Genomic DNA, 9,971 nt, shown 5'->3' on the forward strand with positions numbered 1-9,971 from the left:
TTCAATTAGTATTTCATGATTCCATGGCATTCTACAATTTCATACAGTAAGTGATGACTCGAGAGAGGATTGTTGTGCAAATCAAGTCAGTGTTTTCCCAGGCATTTTGAGCTTTGAGCATTTTTTAATATTGGGAGGGACATGTCCCCCCCTTAAAGTATATTATGATTATGCCGTATTGCGCATTGGGATAACTCACTACTGGTTATGCCACCTTAAAGATACATTTGGAACAGCCTAGAAACACAGAGCCAAGACCTCTTCAAACAGGTGGAATGATTATGTGTTAATACCCCACAGACTTGTGTGAGTCAGATCCTTATCAATTGGCCCATTTTGTTTAGCCAGACCTCAGATAAACTTCCCTTCAGTGATGACATATGTGGTCTTCAAAAATGTACTCCAGATGTGCTCGCTCGCCTGCTGTGCTCTGTAGTGACCATGAGTAATCGCTCCAGCACTTCAAGCATAATGCATTGAATGTACAGTAGATTCTGGATTCCCAATGCAGCTGTTTTGTTTCAGAACAAAATTAAACATTGGTGTAAATGTCATGATACACCTTACAGTTGTAGACATGTTTATTTCGTAACTGACATGCCAATTAATGCCAATTTAATCCACAATGCCAGCTGAACAGAATGTCTGGAAGCATGTACTAGTGTATGGATTGTAGTGCAACTCATATAAGCACAACATGTAGATAGATGCAATAGATTCAACACAGCTGGTTATATTTCGGAAGCTTTGTCCATTCCATTTTAACATGCATTGCTTCTAACCTGACCCTAGCCAGATGAATTTCGCTCCGCCTAGCTCCACTCATCCATCTGGAACCGATCCATTGAAGTGTTGCTTCAGAAGGCTGGGCCTAATCAAAAAATGCTTGCATATGATTGAATAAGCCACTTGTCCGTCATCTATTGACGTGCTACTTCAACCACTCACATCGAAGCCAACCCGTGACACTAATAACAGTCTCACAGTCGCTTCTACGCTATGTCACATCTATGAAACTCCCGCCCTGCGTCCTGATTGGCTGAACCATAAAGTCGGTTGCAGAAATCACTCTCAATGGAAGAGGCCCCAGATGGATGTGAGTGAAGCTAGGCGGAGCTAAGCGGAACGAAATTCATCTGGCTAGGGTCAGGTTACATTGCTTCATCATTCAGGTTATGAAATCTGAAAAGGTTAAAGAGACGAATAGTTTGACCAGGTGTGTTTTAGAGCTTTCATCACATCATGTCTGTCCATTCAATATCCCATTCATTCAAACACACAGACCTTTGTCCAGTTATTAGTGTTGTTACCTTTTCTGTGACTCAGGTAGTATTCTTCATAGAATTCCATAAAATAGGCATTTAGCCAGTAACTAATTTAGTCACTGTGACATTGTGACAGTGAGTGACATTAGGCTAGTTGCATTTTGTTGTCTCTGTACTTGTACTCCGCACAATGACAATAAAATCTAATCTAATCTGATCTAATCTAATCTAATCTAATCTAATCTAATCTAATCTAATCTAATCTAGTTAAATTAGGCTTAATGACAGCCAGCAAGTGCAGTACTCCTTTTGACCACATGAGTCCACTGTTTGACCTTTTGTTTCTTGGTGTTGCACAAAGAAGGCAGAAAAGCCGGTAGCCTTGGTGTGAAATGCCACAGTTTATTTGTGCTGTGCTCAAATGCACACAAACACAAAAGCAAACAAACAACTGGGCAGGAATGCAGGGACACAGCAGCTTTGATAGATATAGATGACACTTCAGTTCAGTTGCGGGTGAATTACATTTTTAATCTGTGACTGGGCTCTGTGTAGCTTGGTGTTAATATCTTGCATGTTACTTCATGCCATATGCTATTCCAGATGGAATGGTGATAACCTTTCTGCTATACTGTGTTATACTGTGACAATAAAGCTGATTTAAATTGAACTGAACTGAACACACACACAAACACTGAGACACACACACCCATGCGCGCGCGCACACACACACACACACACACACACACACACACACACACACACACACATCAAGCAAGAGATATTTTGAAAATGTGATTGTTCAAATGGCCTCAAGCCGGATGATCATTCTTTTTTCTTGTCCAGAGGTTGATGTCATGCCCTGAAATTATACACATCCAATCAGTGTCCCTAAGGGGACATAATGGACAGTTTATTACTGTTAGGTTTTCGTGTGCTGTCACTGAAAAATAGTTGGCGAGCATCGGCTGCTCACTGAAACGAGTTCCAGGGGAAGATGCGTTTGAAGACACATTGGGAATTATGCTATTTTGTTTATCAAGGCCTTTTTGTCTTCCTGTCATATTTTCATCCGTGTGTAAGATCTCAGAACAGCTGTGAAGCACTAACTATTTCCCTGTTGATGATTCCTAAATAGAATGTCTATCATTCTATTTCACCACCGTTAGGTCATTCTGTTTTTTGCCTCTGTGTGCTGCACTGCAGTCCACCTACCTGGCCGTCCGACTCTACAGTGGGTCATTACTGTAAAAGCAGAGCTGACTTTCAAAAAGTGTTTGTTCTCAATGCAAAAATGTGACTGACAGATTGCCGAGATGTGTGAAGTGGCGTGAGCTGTCAAAGCTGCCTGCCCGAGGTATTTCAGACATGTGGTGGCCTCATGCCATCACATGCCAACGACCCTCCACAAAACAGGGTCACCCAGAGTTTCCTCATGGCCCTGGTCACTCAAAAGGCCCGGGGAAGAGGGGGGAAGGAATGAGGACATGTTGACACTGGAAGGCCCTGAGATGAAGGTGCTTTCTTGGGCTGGAAGGGCTCGTCTCAGATGGCTAAGCCGGTGCTTCACGTGTGTGTGTGTGTGTGTGTGTGTGTGTGGTGAGTATGTGTGTGTGCGCGTGTTTGTGTGCGCGCATGTGCCCTGCTTGAAACGGCGCTGGGCTCGTTAGCGGCTCCTCACTATTGCTGACTCCTGGGCTGTAAAGGTCACGCTGCTTCAGTGGCAGGCTGCTCAGAATTTAACCCCTCTGTGCCAGCCCAGCTCTTATTCCACACTCAGTGCTCTCTCTCTCTCTCTCTCTCTCTCTCTCTCTCTGGGCCCTCTCTGCTCACTGTTACACAGCACTTTCTTCACTTCAGAAACACGTTCTCTGCTTTGCACTTTTTAACAGTTCTGTTTTAACTGAGAAATCACACATCCTGCTCGCTGTCCTCTCTGAATTCATTAACTACATGTACCATGTCTGGAATACTAAGTTTCCTTATTTCAAACAAACTAAGTTGAGAAACACCATATGAAGTATAGTCTGCGGCTTTCCTGTTTTTATTAAGAATCATACAGTAGTCACAATACTACCGGTAAATGTGAGTCATGTCATTTCTAGTGACACAGTATGTGGTGGCATGAGCTTCCTCTTCTGTCTCTCCAGGGATCTACACAAGCTCCTCTCTCCACACCCAGCTCCTTCAAATCCCCCTTACATAAGCACAGCCTCCTTTAACACTTCAGCCACATTTAGAAGCAGTGAATTTCCCCTCAGCTTATGCAACTTTTCATTAAATAAATTATCTAAGCCCCCTTCTGACGCTGAAGTTGTGATAAATTGCTCATTTGTCTTGGTTTAACAATTTCAAGGGACACATTTTCTTAGAATCTATTTTCATTCAAGGTAAAAATGATAAGATGTAAATGATATTTTACAAGAAAAGTCACCTCTTATAATCTCTGCCAGCTACTCTCCACTCCCCATCATTTAACATCAACAAACGGAATCCATAAGGTCCCATGGACTCTGTTTTATTTGTGCTGTTGTATCAACATTTCCTGGTTTAGTTCAGCAGTTAACACAAATGCATAAATATTTTCATCTAAATGTTTCAAATGTAACCTCTCGCTTCTGAGATAAAGAGTGTACCAGAACAACATGGCATGTTGACCAAGAACTTCCTTAGATCAAGTCACTTGCTTAAATCAGTGTAAAACATTTGTCACAAAGCTTTAGGGTCAGTCCCCATTCAAAGTCCAAATATACACTGTGTGCCCATCTTCTGGAAACTGAAAATCTTTGAAGGCATTTCGCCCTTAGTTTTCTGGAACACATTTATCATGATGTTAACAGTCATCTGATGTTTATGAGGGTCAGTTTTTGGTCAGCTCTGATGTTCCGCAATTGTAAAATGTTGAGGGGTAGGTGACATCTGTGTCCCAAAATAACAACGTGTCATTTATATCTATGCACATAAAAGCCTGTGGTTTGGATAATCACAAACCACAGATGCCTTAGCTGCAGGCGGCCCTGTTACTGTCGATCCAAGTTGCTCCAGACATAGTCAGACGTGTCTTCCCTGCATCTGATCTTCCCTGTGATAGATCTGTTTTGTAATAGATATCCAGCCTTTCATGAAGGAAATTGAAATGGGACCTCATGCAGAGCTGAAATAACTCTTCTAAGGACAACAAATGAAATCCTCATGGCAGTGCATTGTCAGACTCCTTATTCATCCGAAAACTGTTCTTGGTGCGGTTTATCATCTACCTCTGATGCAACAAATACATGAGCCAGTCGTGCCATGTCACTCTGCCACTGGATTCGAGTCTATTTGTCTGTTAGGAATGCTGGTAATCTCATGGTTTGAGACATGAGACTGGGACTTGGAGGAGGAAGCAGACTACACATCACTGACCAGAGTCTGGATAAACAGAGCCCATACTCGCTGGCCTCTCTAATTCATTTATAGTCCTAGCTTATGTGATCTCTGTCGGAAAAACAGAGTGTTCCGTCTTGTTCAGTTCAGAGTGTTCCGTCTTGTTCAGTTCAGTTGCTCAGTCCGCTGCTCTTCACCCTGCTGACGCAAGACTGCACTGCAACCCACAGCAACAATCACATAGTGAAATTTGCTGACGACACAACTCTGGTGGGTCTCATCACCAAGGGCGACGAGACTCAATACAGGTTGGAGGTCGACCATCTGACCACGTGGTGCAGGGACAACAACCTCCTGCTGAACGTCAGCAAGACCAAAGAGATTGTTGTTGACTTCCGGAGAGGTCACACCCAACACCTGCCACTGACCATTGACGGTGCTGTGGTGGAGAGAGCGAGCAGCACCAAATTCCTGGGGGTGCACATCAGTGAAGACCTCTCCTGGACCACCAACACTGCATCACTGGCTAAGAGAGCTCAGCCCTGTACTTCCTGCGAAAACTCAGGCGAGCAAGTGCTCCACCAGCCATCATGACCACATTCTACCGAGGCACCATTGAGAGCATCCTCTCCAGCTGTATCGCTGTGTGGGGCGGAAGCTGCACTGAATACAACAGGAAAGCCCTGCAGTGCATAGTGAACACAGCTGGGAGGATTATTGGTGCTTCACTCCCCTCCCTGAAGGACATTTACACCACCCACCTCACCAAGTAGGCGACCAAAATTGTGAGTGATGCAAGTCACCCCGCTCACAATTAGTTTGATCTACTGCCCTCTGGGAAGAGGTACAGAAGCCTGCTCCCCAAGACTACCAGACTCACCAACAGCTTCATACACCAGGCTGTAAGGATGCTGAACTCTCTCCCTCCTCTCCCCTCCACCCTCAGCTACATAACATCCTGGACATTGGACCCACAATGGCCGCCTGCACCACTCCACTTGCACACTTGTACACTTTGCAACTTGTTGTTGTTGTCCTGAAAACACAACACTTCTGCTGCTCTTACATAACTTGCACCACTATGCCACTTTCTTTCTTACTTAGGTCAAACAGAACTACCCCAGCCTTTTATTGGCCTGACTTTGCACTAGTATTTTATTGACTGTCTATGCACAATTTCAACCAAATTTTGCTGCTCTTATTTTTTCATTATATGTGCCCTCTTATTTACTTATTTACTTACTTTTTTGTTTACTTGAATGTTATGTTTGTCTGTGGACTTAAATTGGTAAAATATGTCTTCTCTTCTCCGTGGGATAGTGAGAAACGTAATTTCGATCTCTTTGTATGTCTGGAACATGTGAAGAAATTGACAATAAAGCTGACTTTGACTTTGACTTTGTTCTCTGTAATCTCGATCCGCTTGTGAGAGAGCATGACAACTATGCTCTTGATAGATGTCCTGGATTGTTTTTTTTATATATAGAGTGATATTAACCCTCTATACCCCGTAGCGGCCGTCGACGGCCGTTCTGTATTCTCCTGTAACGGCCGCGGCCGGCCGCAATTCTTAAAGAGACATCTGCTACAGTATAACCTTCATACATGAAATAATACAGCGTTAGTGGATAAATAAACACCAGACTTTTATTTTGACACACATAAATGGCTAGGTCGCTATTGACTTTTCTCCGGTATTTTTGAGTTTAGCCTGTTGACTGACCGGCTGAGGACTTACGGTGCCTCTGGAGTTATGGCTTCTAACAAGCGTCCGCGTCTTTTCTCATTAGATGAGATGGTATTGATGTGCATCCACCATGTTTTGATGTAAGTGACGATCATATTGATGTAAGAAATTGACAAAATAAAAACATGAAAGTGTAATAAATTTAACGTTAGCATCCTCCCGTTTGTCATGACTGACTTAGCTGCCTCTCTGGCATAAAAAAATTGTATGGCTGTCACTGTGAAAGTCAGTTTGAGTTTAGCTAGCACCAGCAAAATATAGGCATAATTCAATGATGGGTCATGGCCTAATTAACAATAAAGTTTATGATAAACCCATGCCAGGTTTATTTGCAGTTATATCACATTAACATTACCCCTTTCTGGCATGTACAGTAAAGCTAACATTATCGTTATCCCACTTACAGATAGTTATTGCAAACTACTACTTATGTATGTCTCTCTAAATGAGTTTTTGTTGACTAATAACCAAAGCGGGAACCACCGTTGTGTTTTCTGCTTATGGATGTCAGGAAAATGTATTTGTATACAAGTAGGCCAATGTCTCGTCATCTTCGTGATTACAAAAAAGCCTGCTAATTTGCTACCTTCACTGATGTAACGTTAACGTTAGTCTGAGACTCGTAATGTTAGCACAGGATAGGTTGAAGGTTAGTGAACGAGTGCAACAGGTTCATTATCATCAACTGATCAAGTTTAGATAAATTATATAACATGATGTGCATATAAAACAAAACGTAAATCCATGTCAGGATTAACAGTCCCTGTTGTTGGTGACATGCTTATCAAATGAGTCACGATTTCATACGCTATGCTTCATGGCCTACGTTAGTTCATATCCTCATCATTTTTTAGCTGTAAGGCTCACTGTCCAGCTAAATCCCAAATAAGTGCAAGATATGCCAGTCTATTTCAATGAAATCAGTACTCATATAGTATCGTGTTTCCCAGCTTCTAATACAGAAATATGTGAACCATATTTATAACTTTTTGTTAGTGAAAAACTTTGAGACTGTAAGTGAGTAGGCCTATGGCTGTCTATGGGAAACATGAATATATAATTTTTAATGGATCATATATCATTTGAAAGAGCAATTTCTAATCTTTAAACTGAAAGAAACTTACAATTGACACTTTTCATTAGATTTTTAGTTATTCTTGGTTATTTAAAATGTTTCTCAAATTGCCCTTTTCTCTTAGAATTCCCAGGAATCTGAAGCATTGTTGCAGAATTCCACTGGGGTATAGAGGGTTAAAGTACAAACTCATGCAAGTTCTGACACACCACCATGGCAAGAGGACCATATTAGCCATGGGAGAAGTAAGATCTGCCTCCTGGCTAATTCTCACACATCGATTTACTGTATTATATTCCTTCCTTTGGCCAAAAACATTCCCAAGTTCTGGCTTTAGCATACATGAAAGAAAAACATATTTCTATTACACATTAAAATATGCTCTCTGATGTTGTTATTGCCATTTCTTACATGTTGTTTCATGAATGGTTTGCTCTTAGTACTCTCCAATATCCACTGCTAATAATACTTGGTCATTCCACCAAGACCATATATTAACTTTTTTGAGAATAATGATAGAATTAAAATGTTGAAATTAGAATACATGGCTAACCTGCTAAGCATATTTTGTTTATTCAATGCTGAAAGTGTTGGTCAAGTTTGTAAAAGTAATTGTGTAATTTTTATTTCATTCAAGCCACAGACATAAGCACCCTTGGTGAGCACCCTCAGTGTTAGCGTTACTCAACGAGCCTCTCTTCTGAAGTGGAGGCCTGCTGTGTTTGTTGGCTGTCTACTTTCTTCTCCAGTAACCACATGATTTACACAATCATTTATCGACTCCAGTTTCCTCTCATCTGCTGTTCCAGGCATGAATCCATCTCTGATGGGGTGGGGGGGGGTGGTGGAGAATGGCAGCAACCCTGCGGAGATAGAGCCTCAATCCCTCTTTTAAATTCTCATTGCTCCCAAGGAGGTTGTAGCCTACTCATGGGGAGCAAAGCTTTTCCATCAACATTGTGTGATGGCTAAAAAGCCAGCACTAATCACATGGACCAATCACTCTGCCACTGAAATATCTACGGAGAGCTATGGATTTACATTTCAATTGATGAAAAGATCAAAGTCCTCTAAGGCAAGTCTCGCTGCTCAGCGGCCATCTTGGTAACGTCTCTGTGCCGTTATTTCAGACTAACAAGGTCCTACTCAAATGAATGGGGAAGCATCCATAACTTAAAATAGGGAGGTTATATTGACATAAAAAGTACATCAGGCAAATTTGTTTTTAAATCTGAATTGAACAGTATGAATATCTCCAAATCGCTAAAATAAGTTTAAATGAACATAACTCTTATGTTATGTTATGTTAGGGGGAGCGTACCTATGTTCCCCGGGTCCTATGTTCCCCGCTTTGTATGGGACTGGGGAACATAGGACCCTTTTTTAAAAACTCTAACCATAACCATAACCATAACCCTAACCCCGAGCGGGGAACATAGGACCCGGGGAACATAGGGATGACCCCATGTTAAGCTATGTTATAGATATGTGTATGTGTAGACAACCGCCATCTTGGCTTGACAAGCTGTCCCCATACATTTCTATGGAGGATTCTTTAAGTGCCATGTTCATATGATGAAGATAAATCACCTCAACACTGATCTGTCTCCGGCATCTGCCAGAATCAACCTTAAATAAAGACATGAACACTGCAACAGGTCAAAGAATCCTCATTGTCTCTGTTCCAGTGAATCTGCTTATTTCCTGTGAAAGTTGAATGAACGGTATAAAAACAGTCAACAGGAAATGACACAAATGTATTTTTCTCAGTGAGAAGAACAATATCAATTCAAAAAGATTGAGGTCAAGTGCCGCTCCACAATTGCAAGGACTTTTCCCTTTCTTTTCTTTAATTTCTGCAAAGAACAAAAAAAACATGATGTAGGTGGACAAATTGTGTGTGAAAGGAAGAAAGAGCTTGTAATGTGAGAGGTCCAAGTGACCTATCTAGTGCTCTTCCTGAGGAGGGGGGTGCAGAGGGAGCACATTAACCTGCCAGCACACCCCAAACGATCTCTTAACCCATCTCCCACTGCCCTCCAGCCACAGCAGACAAAACCACAAGAGGATGTGCCAACAGCCACAAGTCCCACTTAACTGACCCATGCTCACTGAGAAGATGTCGAGAGATAACTGCTTATAATTAGACGCAGGCATGCTGTGAGTAAGTGTGGAGTGCCCCAGTGTAAGAGTCTCCAGAGCTTTTTATGGGAAATAGGAGTGGCTTTGCAAAGGACCCTGACTCAAGTATTGGGATCGGTCAAACGACTTCACCCGTGTGAAGGAGGACAACGTTAATGGAAAGTTGGTCTTATGCTCTACCATAGTTTTGCCAACCAGCATGTAGGGTACATGTTTTGCCAGAATGGGAATTATTGTGGAAATATGAGAGCTACAAAGGCTAGAAGGAAAAGAAATAAAACTGCAGGAAGCCTTTCCTCTATCAGAAGTGAATACCATACTTCACATTAAATATGGATCATAAAACAGAACATACATTCATGCATAGCACATCTGT

Source organism: Alosa alosa, chromosome 15, assembly GCF_017589495.1.
Source record: "Alosa alosa isolate M-15738 ecotype Scorff River chromosome 15, AALO_Geno_1.1, whole genome shotgun sequence".
NCBI classification, from domain to species: domain Eukaryota; kingdom Metazoa; phylum Chordata; class Actinopteri; order Clupeiformes; family Clupeidae; genus Alosa; species Alosa alosa.